Source organism: Bos indicus x Bos taurus, chromosome 2 (genome assembly GCF_003369695.1).
Source record: "Bos indicus x Bos taurus breed Angus x Brahman F1 hybrid chromosome 2, Bos_hybrid_MaternalHap_v2.0, whole genome shotgun sequence".
In the NCBI taxonomy this organism is placed as follows: domain Eukaryota; kingdom Metazoa; phylum Chordata; class Mammalia; order Artiodactyla; family Bovidae; genus Bos; species Bos indicus x Bos taurus.
Genome location: NC_040077.1, coordinates 122,868,939 through 122,890,579, shown reverse-complemented (window position 1 = coordinate 122,890,579; position 21,641 = coordinate 122,868,939).

Genomic DNA, 21,641 nt, shown 5'->3' with positions numbered 1-21,641 from the left:
CAAGGCTATGGTTTTTCCAATAGTCATGTATGGATGTGAGAGTTGGACTATAAAGAAAGCTGAGCGCCGAAAAATTGATGCTTTTGAACTGTGGTGTTGGAGAAGACTCTTGAGAGTCCCTTGGACTGCAAGGAGATCCAACCAGTCCATCCTAAAGGAGATCAGTCCTGAGGATTCATTTCAAGGACTGATGTTGAAGCTGAAACTCCAACACTTTGGCCACCTGATGCTAAGAGCTGACTCATTTGAAAAGACCCTGATGATAGGAAAAATTGAAGGTGGAAGGAGAAGGGGACGACAGAGGATGAGATGGTTGGATGGCATCACCGACTCAATGGACATGGGTTTGAGTAAACTCTGGGAGTTGGTGATGGACAGGGAGGTTTGGCATACTGCAGTCCATGGGGTTGCAAAGAGTCAAACACAGCTGAGCGACTGAACTGAACTGAATTGAGAAGCTGCTCCATAGGACTGCTGTGACCAGTAAGGAGCAGCATCTCATTGAGGACAGCGTCTCACACGGGAAGCCGAGTCAGCATGCAGGGAGCTCACTGCCTCAGCAAATGTCCACCAGAGCCCACCTGAGGGGCCCCATCTCAGCAACAGGGAGAAGCTCAGGTTCTAGAAAGAGGAGACACCCCAACATTAACAGTGGACTGTGGTGTGGACGCAGATAGTAAGAGTTAGGAGTAAAATGCCACTGGGAGAGGGGAGAGGGTCGAGGGTCTTGAAGTTCACTGTTGACAGGGGTCAAGGAAGGTCAGACCAGGTAACAGTAGGGCAAAGACCTGAAGGAAGGGAGAGAGGGAGCAGATAGACACAGGAAGGGCTCCAGGCAGAGGCCCAGGGCCAGGCCTTGAGGAGGAGCAGGCACTGGGTTCCTGGTCCAGGAAGGATGGAGGGCTGGGAGCAGGGAGGGAGTGAGGGGGATGGGCTCGGGGTGGGGGAGATGCAGGGCCCGGGGCCACCTCAGCGTGGACTGTGTCCTCATGAGGCAGAAACCCTGGTGTGTGGAGCAGAGCAGGGGCGGCCCCTCTCTGAGTCTCACAGGGTCACCCAACTCCTACGGGGAGAGTGACGGGAGCAGGGACAGGGCAGAGGCAGGGACCAGGCAGGAGCCTGCTGCCCCAGTCCAGGCAAGATGGTGGTGGACCAGGGTGAAGGACTGAAGAGCAGGAGAAGATCCCAGGTGTGGAGTCACATGAAGGTTAGCTAATAGGCCCCAGGGATTATTCACTCCATAAATTGTAATAATTATTTGTTCTTAAAACTTCATACTATTTCACCCAACATCCTCTTATAGGAGGCTACTTTGACCTTTGTTATTTTGAAGGGTTGCTTGTTTTTATATTCTATCCTAATGTATCCTGACAGTTATACCAATTCTAAATTAATCATAAAGCAATACTTGTATGTGTGTATGTGTTCAGTCATTCAATCGTGTCCAACTCTTTGGGACCCTATGGACTGTGGCCTGCCAGGCTCCCCTGTCCATGGGATCTTCCAGGCAAGAATACTGGAGTGGGTTGCCATTTCCCACTCCAAGCGATCTTCTCAACCCCGGGACACAACCCGAGTCCCTTGTGTCTCCTGCGCTGGCAGGTGATTTCTTTACCACTGTGCCACCTGGGAAGCCCCATACTTGTATATAGGCAGGAAAAAGATTGAAGAAAGTAGAAACAACTGTCTTTGGGAAGGGAGCTATCCAGGATTTATAACCTCTTTTATATTAATGTTTGCACTTTCCAAACATTAATTTCCAAAGTAGGCATCGTTCACATTGAGGGGAAAGGTCAGTGTTATTAAGGAGAGTGCCGGGTCCTGGCCAGGCCACCCTGTCCCAGGCTGTATCTCGGGCTCCAGACTCACTGAGTGTCTGTCTCACCCAATTAGCCCTTTATTACTGATCGTTTTGTTCTCTAATTGTCCGCCCTGCATAATTTAGCATGCTCATATACTGTCTTGTTCTCCAGCATTTAATTTAGTGTCTCTTGGCCTCAGTTTCTCATTGCCAAGTGCAAATGTGGCAGAAAGGGAGATCTCTAGTGGCCTCTCAACCCCAGCCCTCCCTCGGGGCCTGAAGTAGTAAAGCTGACTCTATGCTAAGCCCTGTGCTCAGCCCTTTGCATGCACTGGCTCATTTAATCAACAATCTATAAAGGAGGCATTAAGATGAAGCTACAGAAGCACAGAGAGGTTCAGAGACTTATCCAAGGTCACACAGCTCAGAAGTCAGCCTTGAGCCCTGGCAGTCTGCTCCCTAGTCCCTGCTCTTCTTGCTCTACTGAATGTGCCTGGACTCTGTGCCAGAGGCTTGAGAAACTATCAGAGTAATAATAATGGAATCTATCACTGAGTGTCACAGGTGTTACCACATCTAAGTCTGGCCCCCACCCCCTAAGGCAGACGTTTGTATCTTCAACTCACACATGAGGGCCCTGAGCTCAGAGACGTTAAGTGACTTCCCCAAGGTCCCATAGGGAGGACACGGCAGAACCCGGACTGAAGAACAGGCCAAAGCCTGGGGTCTAACGAGGGCGTGGGGCTCGGGGCCGTTGGCAAGGGCTGAGCCTCCTCCATCAGGGTTTGCAATCAGATGCAGCCACACCCCAGGAGATGCCCCAGAGCTTAAAGGTGAGATGCTGTCCTGAGCACACGCTGGGAAAGACCAGGAGGCGCAGAGTAGGGATGAAGCAAGCCTGGAAACCAAAGGGCCAATGTATCTGGACCTAGATGGGCTCCCTGCAGGAGCCCAGGTGCTGAGAAGGGCAGCATCACTTTATGGCCAAATCATCTACCTGGTGGAGACTGTGAGGCACAGTGATGTGGCTGGCTGCTGCCTAGGCTCTGGGGGGAATAACAGTGGGTCCTAAATCTAGCAGGAATTTCTTTCTCAACACAGTTGTTCTAGTTGTCATTGTCATGGCTGATAACATTTTGACAGCCATCAACCCAGAAAGTCTGGATGGGGCCCTGGAGAAAGGAGAGGCCTGGGATGGCTTGGACAGGATTTCCAAGGGAAGAAGGGGTGACTCAAAACCTTGGGGAGACTCAAGTTGGGAGGCTGCCAGCCTGACCCACAGGTGGGGCATTTCATAGTCCCAGAAGCTATACTTACTGAATGTTAGAATCAGAGGATGTTAATGCCAAGTGGAAGAATAAATGTTATAATCTTTGAAGATGAAAAATGCTCTTTCCTCTGCCCTCTTGGGTCTCTTCCTGTTGCCCATCACCAGGTGAGCCCCCAGTGCCTAGATCATAGGCTGGCACAGAGCAGGTGCTCGGCAAACTGTTGGATGAGAGATTGGTTGCCTGAGTGGGCCTCAGTTTCCCCATCTGTAAATGAGGAAGTCAATTCCAGGTTCTCTCTCCCATCCCCCTTCCTCTCCTCACCCCCAAGGCCATCTCTCTGGGAACCTGGAAGGGCCGAGAAGGCTGGAAATAGTGGGCATGCTCACAGACCTGAGGAAGGGCCTGCAGAGGCGACAGCCGAGCCCTCATCCTGCAGGGCTGGGCTGCAAGTTTCATTTCACACTTGGTACCCAAGCTGACATTATGGTGCTGGCCAGGAGCCTCGTATACAGTTATTAAATGTGATCCGCTGTAGGTGTATAATTGTTGGAAGTGCTTTTGCATACTTCATTAAAACTATAAATATAGAGTGCATTATCATATGCTATGTTCTGTGTTAAGGATGTAATGCGTCTATTATTTTCCCCCAAGATGGAGATTGCCAATTCACGATCAAGGAATAATTGATACCATTGACTACACTGTTTATTCATCAACTTGGAAAAGAAATGGCAGCCTCGATGATGGGTAAAACTCCTTACACTTCAAATGGGTCCTGGGGTCCTGGAGTTCCAGGAGGGACAGAGAAGGGTCAGGAAAGAGATCAGCTGCAGCCACCAGCCCGGACCGGGTGACAGTCAGGGCAGGAGGGGTTACCTGAGCACCTGCCTGTGGCTCCACCCAAGGCCTTGCAGGGGATAAGAGCTGGATCCCCGTCTGCTCTCACTCATCTGCAGTCGCCCCTCAGCCTCAGTTTCCTTGGCTGTAAAGTGGGGATGAAAGCAGCTCCCTCCTCGCAGGGTGGCTATGAGGATTAAGGGAGTGTATGCAATGAATGTGCCCAGGACACACAGGAGGTGCTCATTGGTGTGAACTGATATTCTTGCTGTTGTCACCCAGGACTGAGACAGAGGAGGTACATGGGCCCATTTCTCAGATGGGACTAATTGCTGTGATGGCTCCTGGCTGCTGATACACCCTTGAGCTAGGCACCTGTACATCTGACCCCATGGCCCCTTTACAAGTGCCCTATATGTCAGGTGCTATTCCAGCCCTCTCTCTTCTGGGGGAGGCTGTCCTTTGGGTGGGTCGAGTATTTTCCAGGTCACACAGCCCACAGGGGACAGAGGCTCAGAGCAGAGCTTTGAGGCTAGGCCACCACTCCACACCCAATGTGTCCTGTGACACTCAATCACAAATGCTGATGAGGAGGGGGTAGACACTCATGACTGCCCACCCGATAGCCCACCCCTCCTTCCTTCCCTTGCAGAGCCCTGTGTTTGTCCTGCAGCAACAGGCTCAGACCTGGTGGACCTCCCCAGCCCAGGAGTGAACCCAAGCCTGGCACCCCAACCCCCTTCTCCAGAGATTGTTTTAGAGATGACAGTGTGACCCAGAGCTGGCCATTGAGATGTGAGGAAAAATCTGCTGGTAGAGGGACTGCTTCTGGGAATCATTTTTTCTGGCTTCACTCCACTCCCTTCTTAACTTGAATGCTATTGTAGGAGGTGTGATGTTTGGAGCTGTGGCAGCCATCCTGCAACCATGAGGTAAAACGCTAATGACAAAAAGTGAACACAGCCAAGAATAGTAGAGAGGAGAGAGGAAAGAGCCAGGACTTTGTTGACATCTCCGAGCATTTGACCAAGCAGCAACCACCTCTTTTAAAATATCTGGTTATCGCCTGAACCACTGTTTTTGTTTTCTGTTACACGCTCCCCAATGCATCTTAACTAATAGAAGTGATTTCTATATGCCCACCACTCACATACCATAACCCCCACCACACAAGGTCATAGTCACTTGTCCACACCTGTTGCCCTGTCAGACCCTAGAGTCCTGGAGTTGAAGGTTCTGTTTTGTCGATCTTGCAGCTCCCAAGTGTCTCTATCCCTGGTGATTCCCAGTTATTAATACTGTAGCATAAATGATGTGAAGGATGGAATTAATGAATGAAAGAACAATTCATAAACAAATAAGTATAGCAAATGTGTGTTTTGTAAACTGCAAAGCACTGAGCCTAAGTGTGGGGTTAGGTTCTAGCGTGTGGATAAGATGCAGAAGGGATGGATGAGCAGGGTTTAGAGAAAAAGATTCTTTGAGAGGGATCGAGGCTGTGCCTTCTTCCCAGACATCCTCCTGCTTCTGTGTCCTGCTGGACCAGGGGTCAGCTCCTGCCGTTCCCCTGGGCTGCTAGAGTGTTCCACAACCATTACCTCTCTCCCTCCCCAAATAGACCCTGAGAGACAGGCTTTGTGCTCTGTCATTTTCTCTCTAAAAAATTGCCGTGAGAAACCAAATGGTTATCATTACTCCAGCTGCTGCAATTCTTTGCTGTTATTTTTAAAGGTGAAAGAGGAGTGGACCCTGGGAGAGGAGGCGGTAAGGAGGAGTGGAAAGAAACTGTTCAGGGCAAAGGGCTTTCCGAATTTCAGCTCCCAGCTTTGCAGGGAGACTGGATTAAGGGATCAAATCAAATGAATTTTGCCATCAGATTGAGAGATGTGTCTCCCCCCCCACACCCCCCTCCAAATGCCTTACTTTGACAGTTGGCTTCGAGAGATTTGACAGAATTCATTTTTCTAGCAGACAAGAAAGATCAAGGTATTAAACAAAATGCATTCCACCGTGAGAGCTCTGTTAACTGCTTAACTTAATAGAGGTGAGTTTGCGGCAAATGTGAGAAGTCATCTCTTCCCGTGGAAAATTGCCCATGGAAATTTGCCTGTGGCAGAGAGGGGAGGCAGTGGGCAGGCAGGGCAGAGGTGGAGATGGCCATGCCCTCCCGGGTCCTGCCCTCAGGGTCGCCCTGGGGAAGCCAGCCACACAGAGCCTCGACCTCGGGGCTCAGGACCAGCCACTCCACTCTGGGCCTCGGTTTCCCTTTAGCACACAGGATGCTGTGTGTGCCTTTCTTTAAAAGCTGCCATATTTCAAGTAGACGCATGTTGTGTGTTATCTCACTTTGTCCCCACAACAACCCTTAAGCACTTCACGAAGTCAGACGGGCATGTCACTTACCTGCTCTGACTCTCGGGTTCCTCATCTGCACAAACAGACCTGATGAGATTGACCAGCAAGGGAAGAGCGAGAGTTCAGTGAGCCCATGGATGGAGGTAGGGTACTCAGCAGGCCTTCAGCTGGCTGTCCTTAGTCCACAGAAGGCGGTGGCGGGTGAGGGGAGAGAGGGGCCTTTGGAGACGATCCTTGGGTGGAGGGGTGGGCGGCACATGGAAGCATCTGGCAAGCAGTTGCATCCGATGAGCACTGTTAGCCGAGGTGAATTCGCTGGCCCTCGGCACGCCCCTCCCACCCTCTGAGTCACTTTTCCGAATCAAAGACAGGGCGAGAATTAACCTTCAGGGCATTATAAGGGGTGAACCCAGCAGAACCTCAGGAAGCAAGCGGTCATTTCCTCCCCACCTAACCCACCCATCAAATCCTAAATGGTGATGCTGTGCAAGTGCTACACTCAATATGCCAGCAAATTTGGAAGACTCAGCAGGAGCTACAGGACTGGAAAAGTTCAGTTTCCATTTCAATCCCTAAGAAAGGCAATGCCAAAGAACGCTCCAACTACTGCACAATTGCACTCATCTCACACACTAGCAAAGTAATGCTCAAAAGTCTCCAAGCCAGGCTTCAGCAATGTGTGAACCGTGAACTTCCAGATGTTCAAGCTGGTTTTAGAAAAGGCAGAGGAACCAGAGATCAAATTGCCAACATCTGTTGGGTCATTGAAAAAACAAGAGAGTTCCAGAAAACATCTATTTCTGCTTTATGACTACGCCAAAGCCTTTGACTGTGTGGATCACAATAAACTGTGGAAAATTCTGAAAGAGATGGGAATACCAGACCACCTGACCTGCCTCTTGAGAAATCTGTATGCAGACCAGGAAGCAACCGTTAGAACTGGACATGGAACAGCAAACGGATTCCAAATTGGGAAAGGAGTATGTCAAGGCTGTATATTGTCACCCAGCTTATTTAACTTCTATGCAGAGTACATCATGAGAAACGCTGGACTGGAAGAAACACAAGCTGGAATCAAGATTGCTGGGAGAAATATCAATAACCTCAGATATGCAGATGACACCACCCTTATGGCAGAAAGTGAAGAAGAACTAAAGAGCCTCTTGATGAAAGTGAAAGAAGAGAGTGAAAAAGTTGGCTTAAAGCTCAACATTCAGAAAACGAAGATCATGGCATCTGGTCCCATCACTTCATGGCAAATAGGTGGGGAAACAGTGTAAACTGTTTTTTGAGCTCCAAAATCACGGCAGATGGTGACTCAGTTCAGTTCAGTTCAGTCACTCAGTCATGTCCGACTCTTTGCGACCCCATGAACCGCAGCACACCAGGCCTCCCTGTCCATCACCAACTCCTGGAGTCTACCCAAACCCATGTCCATCGAGTCGGTGATGCCGTCCAACCATCTCATCCTCTGTCATCCCCTTCTCCTCCTGCCCTCAATTTTTCCCAGCATCAGGGTCTTTTCAAATGAGTCAGCTCTTCACATCAAGTGGCCACAGTATTAGAGTTTCAGCTTCAACATCACTCCTTCCAATGAACACCCAGGACTAATTTCCTTTAGAATGGACTGGTAGGATCTCCTTGCAGTCCAAGGAACTCTCAAGAGTCTTCTCCAACACCACAGTTCAAAAGCATCAATTCTTCGGTGCTCAGCTTTCTTCACAGTCCAACTCTCACATCCATACATGACCACAGGAAAAACCATAGCCTTGACTGGACGGACCTTTGTTGGCAAAGTAATGTCTCTGCTTTTTAATATGCTGTCTAGATTGGTCATAACTTTCCTTCCAAGGAGTAAGTGTATTTTAATTTCATGGCTGCAATCACCATCTGCAGTGATTTTGAAGCCCAGAAAAATAAAATCAGCCACTGTTGCCACTGTTTCCCCATCTATTTCCCGTGAAGTGATGGGACCAGATGCAATGATCTTAGTTTTCTGATGGTGACTGCAGCCATGAAATCAATATCCCTTGCTCCTTGGAAAAAAAAGTTATGACTAACCTAGACAGCATATTAAAAACAGAGACTTTACTTTGCCAACAAAGGTCCGTCTAGCCAAGGCTATGGTTTTTCCAGTAGTCATGTATGGATGTGAGAGTTGGACCATAAAGAAAGCTGAGCGCAGAAGAATTGATGCTTTATGACTGTGGTATTGGAGAAGACTCTTGAGAGTCCCTTGCACTGCAAAGAGATCCAACCAGTCCATTCCAAAGGAAATCAGTCCTGAATATTCATTTGAAGGAGTGATGTTGAAGCTGAAACTCCAATACTTTGGCCACCTGATGCAAAGAACTGACTTACTGGAAAAGACCCTGATGATGGGAAAGATTGAAGGCAGGAGGAGAAGGGGACGACAGAGGATGAGATGGTTGGATGGCATCACCGACTCGATGGACATGAGTTTGAGTAAATTCCGGGAGTTGGTGGTGGACAGGGAGGCCAGGCATGCTGCAGTCCCTGGGGTCGCAAAGAGTCAGATACGACTGAGTGACTGAACTGAACTGGACTGATCCACCTGCAGGTCCCTGGGCCAAGGGCTGGGACCCACCTTCCATTTAGGGTTTGCAGAAATGCCTCTGGGCTATTCCCCAATGTCAGCTTCCCTCCCCAGCCCCAAACAGGGCAGACCCTCCTTGTTCCCTGAAATGAGGAGAACCCCCAGTGGTGACTATCCCTATGAGCATTACATCTGCAAATGTCGTCATAGAAATATTCAACTTGGGCAACCCCCTGCCTCCTGGCCAAGGAGTGAATGTGCCTGCATGTGTGTATGTGCACAAGTGTGTGCAAATGAGGGCAGCACCCCATCTCTTCAAGGTCTCTAAGGTGACCTCCAAACGCTGCCTCTGAAGGAGGTTCCCCACAGTCACAGGGGTACAGGGAGAGGTGGAAAGAAGACTAGACCTCAACCAGCAGCTGCCCCCGTGAATTCAGCTCCCGTCCACTCTGTCTCACCTGTGGATAGAATGCACTTTCAAAGTGTGGCTTCCAGGTGAGTCACACATCATGTATTTGCTGATATGTGCTACTTTGTACTATGTAAGTATTTGAGTCCCGTCCCAAGGTCTGTGATTCTGTCATAGCATGTCTTCATTTTTCAGTCTTATGGAAGCTTCCCAGCAGAAGAGCAGCCTGGGCTTCCATGGGCTCTGAGAAGCTGGCATAGGATGGACACAGGCCCAGGTGGCAGTGCGTCACAGAGCAGGTGTGACCCCGCTCACAGGTGCGGGGCCCTTAGAAGTGTGCCTCCCAGGACACACTGGACACAGCTGGTGGGATTCGGTCTTGTACCTTCCTGCCTTGTGGAAGGAAGAGAGGGAGGGAGGAAACTGAATGAGTGAGTGGGTGACTGCCTTCCCCCCAAGCAGTCTGTGAGCAAAAGCCATGCCTACCATCATGACCCCAGAGCCTGGCATGTGTGGGGCCCAGGAGAAATGTTGCTTGAATAAATGAATCAGGGTGCTCCAAGGGGTCCCTTGGAGGTGGTTACCAATGGGTGGTGGGTGGCCAGAAGCAGAAATCAGAAGCCCAGGTCAGAGGGCAGGGAGCTTGGACAGCAAGAGGTAGAGGAGCAAGCCAGGTGTGAGCGTTCTGTGTCACCCCAGGGCAGGCCCAGCTGTCTGCTGCAGTCTTGTTTCTGTTCTCTGGGGTGAGTAGCCTTGGGCGAGAAGCTGTTCATAGATGCCAGTGGGCTGACACCCCAGCTTTGTCCCCCATCTGCCTGCCCTTCCCTTACGCCTACTTCCTCCCACCAGGCCTCTGCGTCCATGTCTGATGCAGCACAGTGGCCTGTTCTCACCCCATTCCTGTGCCCACATTCATCCCCAGGCAGACACTCCCTTCTTAACCCGATGCTTTCAGACCCTGCCCACCCTTCACTCACCCACGGCTCTCTGGATTGTCCCAGTCACCTCTGCCCAGAACATGACCACCTCCTATGCCTACAGTATTGAAACCGTTAGGTGTCATTTGGGAAGGCCCTGAAGATCTTTGGTCCTTATGTCTCAGAGCAGAAATAATTCAGTGAGAGGCAAAGTGATAGGTAAGAAGTGATTTATTAGAATAGGATGCTTGTGTGGCTTACAGGTGGGCTGGCAAGAGGGTGCTACCCCAAGAACTTACTGGGCTACAGTTTTATAATCAAAGGGAAAGTGGGGAGGGGGAAGAAGAGCATCTTCTTCCTCATTCTTGAGTAGATGTCACGCTTCCATCATCAGCTCCTCCCCCAGGATGGGCAGGGGAGTTTTCTTGTCCCTACATGGTCAAGCCAGGACTGTCTCTGTAGAATGAGGGTCTTTGCGTTGAAATGCCACCTTTCTGTAAATCACTGTTTTTGTGTGTGCAGAGAGCATGTCCTGGGTTTTATTAGCTTACTGAGCTCACTGGGCAGAATGAGAGTCTCATGCCACTGCTGTTTTATTGTCTGGGGCCTGTCTCAGGCTTCTGCTGCATGGTTTTGTTGCTAAGCAAGCCTGCTTTTTTGAGTAACCATTAACTAACAGGAGTTCTCCCATGTTTTTCCTACTTACAATGCCCTAGTGGGACTAAGTATTTAACCACCTACTTTGTCCCTTTCCTCTGTCCCTGTCAGTATCACTGGTGGAGAAGCCTTGGGGAGCTGCTTAGGATGAAACTGTGCTCATGATGCTGCAGGACTGACGAAGCCAGTGCTGGAGCCAGACCAGCAGCCATTAATGAGCAAACTGCAGGGGCCTGGATGGGCCCCTTGGTGATCCACAGAGGCCCTGCACCTGCCCCTACACTCACAGCTTGTTTTAGGCCTGGGAGGTTTTGCTGGATTCTTACCGGCAAACGTGTGTGTGCTCAGCCACTTCAGTCATGTCTTACTCTTTGTGATCCTGCGGACTGTACCCCACCAGGCTCCTCTGTATGGGATTCTCCAGGCAAGACGACCATAGTGGGTTGCCATGCCCTCCTCCAGGGGATCTTCCCGACCCAGGGATCGAGGCCGCATCTCATGTCTGCTGCACTGGCAGGCGAGCTCTTTACCACTAGCGCCACCTGGGCATTCATACTGGAGGACTCTCCAGATGGGCCATCGGTTCCAAGGCAAGGACAGTGGAGGGAGCAGAACCTCTCCTTGGACAGCCCTTGCTGGTCCCTTCACTGGAAACCGCATTTATGGAGCTCTGATCCTGAGTGGGACATTGTACTGAGTAGCTCATTCCCATTATCCCATTTAAAAGTCACAACAGCCTAGCAGTCAGCTATTAAAGCTGCTTTTTTTTTTTTTTTTACAGAGGAGGAAACCAAGCCTCATACATGGTTGCTGCTCACCTAAACCAGAGCAAAGGCTCATGGATGTCTTACTCCACTGGCCTAGTCTAAGGCTTCACTCTGGAAATGCTGCCCACGTGCAGTATAAATGTTATCTTGTGCACCAGGTTCTTGCCCTGGCAGTGGGTTTCGAAGGTCACCTGGTCCTCCCATCATAGATCCTGCCGCAGTGAGAGCCAAGCCGAGGCTGGGAGCTGATCTGCTCAGCCCAGCTCTGTGCTCTGTGCTCCTGTGAGGCCAGCTCTTGCCGGGCAGCGGGGCCACCTCCAGGCCCTGGGCGGCTGCCGTCCAGCAGCTTGGCTGATGGCATGGCGCTGAGAGTCTGGAAGGTGCAGATGCCACAGTGATGGGACTGAGTGAGTGCCCAGCCAGGTGACAGAGTGACAAAACCGGTAAATTATACAGCAGGCACTGTTAGCTGACGCGTACGAACAGCACGTACCGAGAATTTTACCTGTGTCATTTCATTTAGTCTTCCCAGCAACCTTGGAAGTCATTTATCCAAGGTTATCTGATGGAGAAGAGCATTAAGCCAAAGCCCCGGTCACTCCAGAGCTCATGCTCACACTGCTGTGCTGGGCAGGTAAACAAACAAGAAAACCCACACAGCTCCGCCTTTGCCATCAGTGGCCACCAGCCCGTCTGGCGTCATCAGAGCTGGGGCCTTTCCAAAGCCCTAGCCCTGGGCCATCCAGTGCAGTAGCCCCTGGCCACATGCCACCCTTGAGCTCATGACATAAGGGTGGCTGGCCTGAAATAAGCTGTGCTATTGGCGTCAATGACACCCAGAGTTTAGGGTTTAGCACAGAAAAATAAATGTATAATATCTCACTATTAATATTTTAATATTGATTGCAGTTTTCAATGATATACTGCAATAGTCCACAACATTTCTGGCACCGGGGACCGGTTTCATGGAAAACAGTGTCTCCATGACATGGACCGAGGAGGTGGAGGGTGGTTCAGGTGATAATGTGAGCTATAGGGAGCGATGGGGAGGAACAGATGAAGCTTTGCTTGTGTGCTACTCACCTCCTGCTTTGTGGCCTGGTGGTTGGAGACCCCCAATATATTGGGTTAAATAAAATACATTCTGAAAGTAAATTTCAGTTGTTTCTTAAATTTTTTAGCATGCCTACTACAAAATTCTTCCAGAGCTATCTAAGATGCTGCCTCCTGGGCTGCAGTCCTCATTTTGCCATAAATAAAACTTAACACCATCCAAGGAGCAGTGGCTTCGCGGGCACAGGAGGGCCGAGAGGAGCTACTCCACGTTCAAGGTCAGGAGGGGTGGCGGTGAGGAGATACCTCTCGTCCAAGGTAAGGAGCAGCGGCTGTGCTTTGCTGGAGCAGCTGTAAAGAGATACCCCACGTCCAAGGTAAAAGAAACCCAAGTAAGACGGTAGGTATTGTGAGAGGGCATCAGAGGGCAGACACACTGAAACCATAATCACAGAAAACTAGTCAATCTAATCACTAGGACCACTGCCCTGTCTAACTCAATGAAAATAAGGCATGCCGTGTGGGGCCACCCAAGACGGGCAGGTCATGGTGGAGAGGTCTGACAGAATGTGGTCCACTGGAGAAGGGAATGGCAAACCACTTCAGTATTCTTGCCTTGAGAACCCCATGAACAGTATGAAAAGGCAAAAAGATAGGACTCTGAAAGATGAACTCCCCAGGTTGGTAGGTGCCCAATATGCTACTGGAGATCAGTAGAGAAATAACTCCAGAAAGAATGAAGGGATGGAGCCAAAGCAAAAACAATACCCAGCTGTGAATGTGACTGGTGATAGAAGCAAGGTCCGATGCTGTAAAGAGCAATATTGCATAGGAACCTGGAATGTTAGGTCCATGAATCAAGGCAAATTGGAAGCAGTCAAATAGGAGATGGCAAGAGTGAACGTCAACATTCTAGGAATCAGCGAACCAAAATGGACTGGAATGGGTGAATTTAACTCCGATGACCATTATATCTACTACTGCGGGCAGGAATCCTTTAGAAGAAATGGAGTAGCCATCATGGTCAACAAAAGACTCTGAAATGCAATACTTGGATGCAATCTCAAAAATGACAGAATGATCTCTGTTCGTTTCCAAGGCAAACCTTTCAATATCACAGTGATCCAAGTCCATGCCCCAACCAGTAACACTGAAGAAGCTGAAGTTGAATGGTTCTATGAAGACCTACAAGACCTTTCAGAACTAACACCCAAAACAGATGTCCTTTTCATTATAGGGGACTGGAATGCAAAAGTAGGAAGTCAAGAAACACCTGGAGTAACAGGCAAATTTGGTCTTGAAGTACGGAATGAAGCAGGGCAAAGGCTAATAGAGTTTTGCCAAGAGAACACACTGGTCATAACAAACACCCTCTTCCAACAGCACAAGAGAAGACTCTACACATGGACATCACCAGATGGTCAACACCGAAATCAGATTGATTATATTCTTTGCAGCCATAGATGGAGAAGCTCTATACAGTCAGCAAAAACAAGACCGGGAGCTGACTGTGGCTCAGATCATGAACTCCTTATTGCCAATTTCAGACTGAAATTGAAGAAAGTAGAGAAAACCACTAGACCATTCAGGTATGACCTAAATCAAATTCCTTATGATTCTACAGTGGAAGTGAGAAATAGATTTAAGGGACTAGATCTGATAGATAGAGTGCCTGATGAACTATGGACGGAGGTTCGTGACCTTGTACAGGAGACAGGGATCAAGACCATCTCCATGGAAAAGAAATGCAAAAAGCAAAATGGCTGTCTGGGGAGGCCTTACAAATAGCTGTGAGAAGAAGAGAAGTGAAAAGCAAAGGAGAAAAGGAAAGACACAAGCATCTGAATGCAGAGTTCCAAAGAATAGCAAGGAGAGATAAGAAAGCCTTCCTCAGCCATCAGTGCAAAGAAATAGAGGAAAACAACAGAATGGGAAAGACTAGAGATCTCTTCAAGAAAATTAGAGATACCAAGGGAACATTTCATGCAAAGATGGGCTCGATAAAGGACAGAAATGGTGTGGACCTAACAGAAGCAGAAGATATTAAGAAGAGGTGGCAAGAATACACAGATGAACTGTACAAAAAAGATCTTCACGACCCAGATAATCACGATGGTGTGATCACTCACCTAGAGCCAGACATCCTGGAATGTGAAGTCAAGTGAGCCTTAGAAAGCTATGAACTTTGTTCATCACTATGAACAAAGCTAGTGGAGGTGATGGAATTCCAGTTGAGCTATTTCAAATCCTGAAAGATGATGCTGTGAAAGTGCTGCACTCAATATGCCAGCAAATTTGGAAAACTCAGCAGTGGCTACAGGACTGGAAAAGGGCAGTTTTCATTCCAATCCCAAAGAAAGGCAATGCCAAAGAATGTTCAAACTACTGCATAATTGCACTCATCTCACATGCTAGTAAAGTAATGCTCAAAATTCTCCAAGCCAGGCTTCAGCAATATGTGAACCATGAACTTCCTGATGTTCAAGCTGGTTTTAGAAAAGGCAGAGGAACCAGAGATCAAATTGCCAACATCCACTGGATCATGGAAAAAGCAAGAGAGTTCCAGAAAAACACCTATTTCTGCTTTATTGACTATGCCAAAGCCTTTGACTGTGTGGATCACAATAAACTGTGGAAAATTCTGAAAGAGATGGCAATACCAAACCACCTGCCCTGCCTCTTGAGAAACCTATATGCAGGTCAGGAAGCAACAGTTAGAACTGGACATGGAACAACAGACTGGTTCCAAATAGGAAAAGGAGTACGTCAAGGCTGTATATTGTCACCCTGCCTATTTAACTTCTATGCAGAGTACATCATGAGAAACGCTGGGCTGGAAGAAGCACAAGGTGGAATCAAGATTGCTGGGAGAAATATCAATAACCTCAGATATGCAGATGACACCACCCTTATGGCAGAAAGTGAAGAAGAATTAAAAAGCCTCTTGATGAAAGTGAAAGAGGAGAGTGAAAAAGTTGGCTTAAAGCTCAACATTCAGAAAACTAAGATCATGGCATCTGGTCCCATCACTTCATGGGAATTAGATGGAGAAACAGTGTCAGACTTTATTTTTGGGGGCTCCAAAATCACTGCAGATGGTGACTGCAGCCATGAAATTAAAATACACTTACTCCTTGGAAGGAAAGTTATGACCAACCTAGATGGCATATTGAAAAGCAGAGACATTACTTTGCCAACAAAGGTTCATCTAGTCAAGGCTATGGTTTTTCCTGTGGTCATGTATGGATGTGAGAGTTGGACTGTGAAGAAAGCTGAGTGCCGAAGAATTGATGCTTTTGAACTGTGGTGTTGGAGAAGACTCTTGAGAGTCCCTTGGACTGCAAGGAGATCCAACCAGTTCATTCTAAAGGAGATCAGTCCTGGGTGTTCTTTGGAAGGAATGATGCTGAAGCTGAAACTCCAGTACTTTGGCCACCTCATGTGAAGAGTTGACTCATTGGAAAAGACTCTGATGCTGGGAGAGATTGGGGGCAGGAGGAGAAGGGGATGACAGAGGATGAGATGTCTGGATGGCATCACTGACTCAATGGACATGAGTCAGAGTGAAATCTGGGAGCTGGTGATGGACAGGGAGGCCTGGCGTCCTGCAATTCATGGGGTCACAAAGAGTCGGACACGACTGAACGACTGACTGAACTGAACTGAACTGATCTACAAAATTTAAAACTACATGCATGACTCCCATTATATTCCTATTGGAGGGTGTTGATCATGACCCAAGTTCAAGTAGGCTGCTGATGTACCAGCTATAGGGCAGGAAATGCTCCCTGGTCGTCTTTGGAGCCCGTTTAAGCCCAAGGCTGTGCTCCAAGGCAGCGACCACCGCCAGCATTCTGGATGCAGCCCTCATACACATGATCCCACTGCCTCCTCCTCCATGCACCCTCTCGGCAACCCGGACACAAAGCCGGCTTCTCATGAAATGCTGTTGGTGGAGCCACAGACAACTGCTGTCACCAGCCTCATGCAGAGCAGGAAACCAAGGCTCCTTTTTTGAGAGATGCGAAAACTGAAGCTTAAAGGGATTAAAAAAAAAAAATCACTCTAGTTCACATGGCTGACGAGAGGTGAGGCCAGTAAAAGCACTGGTGTCTCCATAACCAAAGCCCCCACTACCCGAGATAACCATGTGAGTGGTGGGGACTGGAAGGGGTGAGCCTGGAGGCAGGGGCTCCCTGGGGGCCTCTAGGTGTTCATAGTAACAAGACCAAGAGTAAACAAGGTAGAGGCTGGGGGAGAGGCGGGCAAAGAGCTGGAGGGCGAATGGGGATCTGGGAAGCTGAGAGCCCAGGGCATTGACAGGAGCAGAACTGAGGACACAATAGACGTGGAGAGGAGACAGGACGGGGCGTGGGGAGGGCTGGGCCACACTGGTCACCAGAGTTGGCCTCCGATGGATCGGCTGGGAGTCCTGGTCCCCTTATGCCGAGGCCCCCACGGAGTCCCAGGGGAGAAGCAAGGAGGAAACCTGAGCTGCGGTTGACAAGCTCTGCTCCTGATCAGTTGCTGATCCTCATGAGGGCTAATTAGCTTTGCATAAACTATCCCTGTGGGTAATGACCGTCTGGATAAACACTCAAGGGGTGCTGAGGGGGCCTAGAGGGTCACGGGAGGAACTTGGAACATCCTCAGACTCAAGGAGGACGGGGACTTCTGAGTCAGGCAAACCTGGGCCCCTGTCCTGGCTACAGCCAGTCACCAGCTCTAGGACTCTGCGCTTAACCTGGCTGAGCTCAGCATCCAGATGTGTAAATCAGGGCTGATAACAGCAGCAGCCTGAAAGAGTCCATAAGACGCAGTGAGTGTTTACGGACAGTGCTCACATCCTGACATCACCAGAAGGGTGTAGAATGAGAGTCTGCTCCTCCCTCCCAGGCTCTCTCCTGCCCCCGCCCCTCCTTCCCGCACAGCCCAGCTGTCACACTCACCCCGCACCCGCTGGGCATCATTTCTGGGACCTGCAGGCAGCTCTCCATGAGCATTCTCATACCACCCTGTGAAGTAAGATTTTATTCTTAATATGAGTCTTATTTGATAAATGAGAAAACAGATTCAGAGCAGTGATATCAAATCACACAGCTGGTGAGGGACAGCATGGGACTGAAACCTAGCCTGTGGGACTCCAACACCCTGTGATCTTTGCTTTCCCAGCTCACACGCAGCCCAGGCCAAATCTCCCTGCAGGGCTGTCTGGGGCCAGGCAGATCCACCTGGCTGTCTGTAGCTGGAGGCTGATCCGGGGCTGGACAGCACACTCCTCCCACCTCCATCTGTCCTGGACCAATCCCTACCCTTCCCATAGTAAATACACAGCTTCAGGGGCTCCCCAGGTGCAGACAGCACTGCATGGAGACACAAGCCCTTTAAACAGGCGATTTATGGGCTTCCCTGGTGGCTCAGATGGTAAAGTGTCTGCCTGCAATGCAGAAGACCTGGGTTCAATCCCTGGGTTGGGAAGATCCCCTGGAGAAGGAAATGGCAACCCACTCCAGTACTCTTGCCTGGAAAATTCCATGGACTGAGGAGCCTGGTAGGCTATAGTCCATGGGGTCGCAAAGAGTAGGACACGACTAAGCGACTTCACTTTCACTTTATGGGCCTGACACACAGATCTGTACAAGCAGCACCAAGATCAGTGTTAATGCCTCCCTGACTAAGATTATACCCTTGAGCAGCTCCTTCCCCTTGGAGAGACCTGGGGCTCTGTCCCGTCAGTTACCCAGATATGGAGTCAGCTCACATCAGGGCCTGGGGAAGGCAGGATGAAACGGTGGGCTGTGCCAGGCTGGCGTGGACTCCGTGGGTCTCCTTTAAGATTCAACACTCCAGTTCTGCCACTTTCCCTCTCTGCACCTCAGCTTCCTCATCTGAAAGGTGGAAGTAATAACAGCACAGGCTCATATGGTTGTCCTGTGGGCCAAGTTAACATACGGAAAGAGCGTAGGACAAGGCCCCCAACACGTGCGTTAATCAACCAGCATGTGATAGTAGCAGTTAGTAGCTTAAATGCACTCGTCCCTCCCCCCCCTACCCCAGCCACTCCGCTGTCACAGCATCCCACCTCCACGACTCACATACCTTCTCCTGGAACCCTGCCCTCACTCTTCATGGGCACTGACTCGGAGGCCTCAGGGTGAGACCCCAGGGATGGTTGAATTTCTCAGGGGCCTCTGGAAACCAGAGCAGCTTTGGGGGCCCAAAGGGAAGTTCAGAGAAGCTAAGTTACTCAACAGCTGCTGAAGGTGAGGACCCCAGGATGCATTTACTGTTAGGTGACTGAATCCTTCTCCCAGGGCCCCCAGATCTCAGTCAGAACCCACCACTGGGATTGCTGGCTGTGGAAGGGGACGCACTCATCTGCTCCAAGTAGACCCCCAGCCTATCAGCCTGACCACTGCTACCCATCAGTAGAGAGACTGTGCATTCATTCATTCATTCATTCAATGATTCTTAAGGGAGATAAGAGATGAACGTAAACGAAGCACTCTTTGTCCTCTGGAATTTTATAACCTGTTTCTTACACTATTGTTTCTGGGGTCCTGACCTTCACTAGCTGCTCTGATGAAGGTCAGCGTGGAGGAATTAGGTTGGACCTCAGGAAGAACTTTGGGAGGAGGGACAGTTCATTGCAATGGTTATAGGCGCAGACTCTGAGAATGACAGACCTGGGATTGCACCACAGCTCCAAGGCTCAGCAGCTGCACGTCCTCAGGCAAGTAGCTAAACCTCCCTGAGCACCACATCCCTCACCTGAGAAGTGGAGAGAACAGCATCTGCTCTGTCTGGGGGAGAGCCTGGCTCAAGGTGAGTGCTCACTTCAGAGCAGCCTTTATTCTCAAGCAGACAGTCGGGCTTTGGGGAAAGAACCAGGCACACCCCGACTCCACTGCTTATGGACTCATTTGACCTCTCTAGAGCTTCGGTTTCCTCATCAGTGAAATGAGGAAAACACAGCTTGACCCTTGGGAGGGGACTGGGGGAGGAGGTGGGGAGGAGGAGGCAAATTGGAACCTGGAGCACCAAACCCAGGTCTACTCTCCCCCATGGGAACTATCAGCTCCCCCTCCTCCTCTGTCTCCACCTTGGTGTCTCCACCCTCCACTCCATGTAGGGTGGAATAGAGGGGGAGTGCAAAGATGAAGTCTCAGTCATAGCCCAGTCCAGGGGTTGATGCCTCAGTTCCCTGCCAAATGTTGTCTAGTCTCTGGGGCCCCCTCCAGTGACAGGGGGCTCACCCCCTTCCCCCACCCCTGAGAGGGCAGCAGGAACCCCAGGGCACCAGAGGGGACAAGGCAAGCAGCCCTGAGCCTCCACCACCTCCAGACACCAGCCCTGCAGGGCACAGCCGACCCAGGGCACATCCTGAGAGGAGGAGGAGTTTTCCTCGGTAACTCCAACTGCAACAGGAGAGAGGGAATCCCTGTGTTAGAGAGACGGTCATGAAAAAAAAAAAAAAAGGAAAAAAAAATAATAAAGCAAAAGGAAATCTAAACTCTCCTGGGAAATGACAGGACCCATTTGTCAACTTCTCTTTGAAACATCTGGGAAAATTATACCTTAACCACAGTGTCTCTTCAACTATCGATTGAGGGGTTGATGGAGCCATTAGTCCAAGGCCTGCAAGGCAGAGCCTCAGCCCCTAGCTGTGACGTCTGGGGGCGGGGGTGGGGGGCAGCGGGCACCACGTGCAGGGAACACTCTTCTCCAGGAACTCCTCCAGCTCTGCCCAAGATCACTGAGTGGTCCTGGGAAATCCCACTCTCTCTCTGGGGCTCCTCTCGTCCTTGTTCCTAAAGGATGAGACCAAGGGGTCTCGATACTTTGTCCAGATCTAAGCTGCTGTTCCGGATCTGAAATGGACAAGGGGGAGGGAAGGGGCAGACAAGAGACAGGACGAGAAGCTGTGGATGGGAAAGACCAGAGGTGCTGCCTCGGTGCCCATGACCTCCCCCCAACCCTGGCTCCTGGGTCCTGACTGCCCTGGAGGCTTCGCCCTCCACCAGGAACCCTGAGGCCATCCTCTGTCCCCCCTTCTCCCTCCCCGCAGCCCACATCAAGTCCAGCTCGTTTCACCTCCCCAAACCACTGTCGTCATCCTGTTTCCCTAGCTTCACTGCCTCTTTCCACTCCATCATCTCCCATCTGGACCTTTCCTCAGCCTCCTTCTCACCCTGTACCCACGTTTCGCTCCTGTCCAGAGGCTGCAAAAAATGATTCACCACAGAGATCTGCTCAGACCTCTCGAACTCTGGCAGTTCCCCAGTGCTCTCAGGAGGACACAACTGCTCCCCACAGGGGGGCCCAGCCCAGCCCCCCACCTCTAGCCTCACCTGCTTCCTCCTTTCCCATCACACCTTCATCCAGCCTCAGGCACCACCACTTAAGCCTTGACTTCACCACCCCTCCCCTGCCACCTCAGGGCCTTTGCACATGCTATTCCCATGGCCTGGAACACACCTCTTCCCAGTCTCCCCAGAGTTTCCCCTCCTGTCCTCAGGGAAGCACTCCTCAACCTTCCTGCCAAAGCCAAATGCTGGCACAGGCTCCTGAGCCCTGGGAACCTCGTCCTGGGCACACTGGTCACAGGACAGTCTCCAGGTCAAGTTTGGGAAGTGTCTGTGCCCACATTGGTCTGTGAGCTCAGGCCCAGGTGGTGTCATTGCTTTGCTCACTGCTGTAGCCCCCAGAAAAGGGCCTGGCACGTTGTAGGTGCCCAGTAAATACTGGTGGGAGGAAGGGATGCAGGAAGAAGAATTGGTGGAGTTTGCTGTGTTCAGAGAAGGTGCCTGGAAAGCAAAACAGCACCACAGGATGAAAGGAGGGGTCACCCGGGACCCTGAGCCACAGCCAGGGACTCGGGGGAATGCCATTCAGCCAGGAGCCCCGGGACCCTGAGCCACAGCCAGGGATTCGGGGGGATGCTATTCAGCCAGGAGCCCTGGGACCCTGAGCCACAGCCAGGGACTCGGGGGGATGCCATTCAGCCAGGAGCCCCA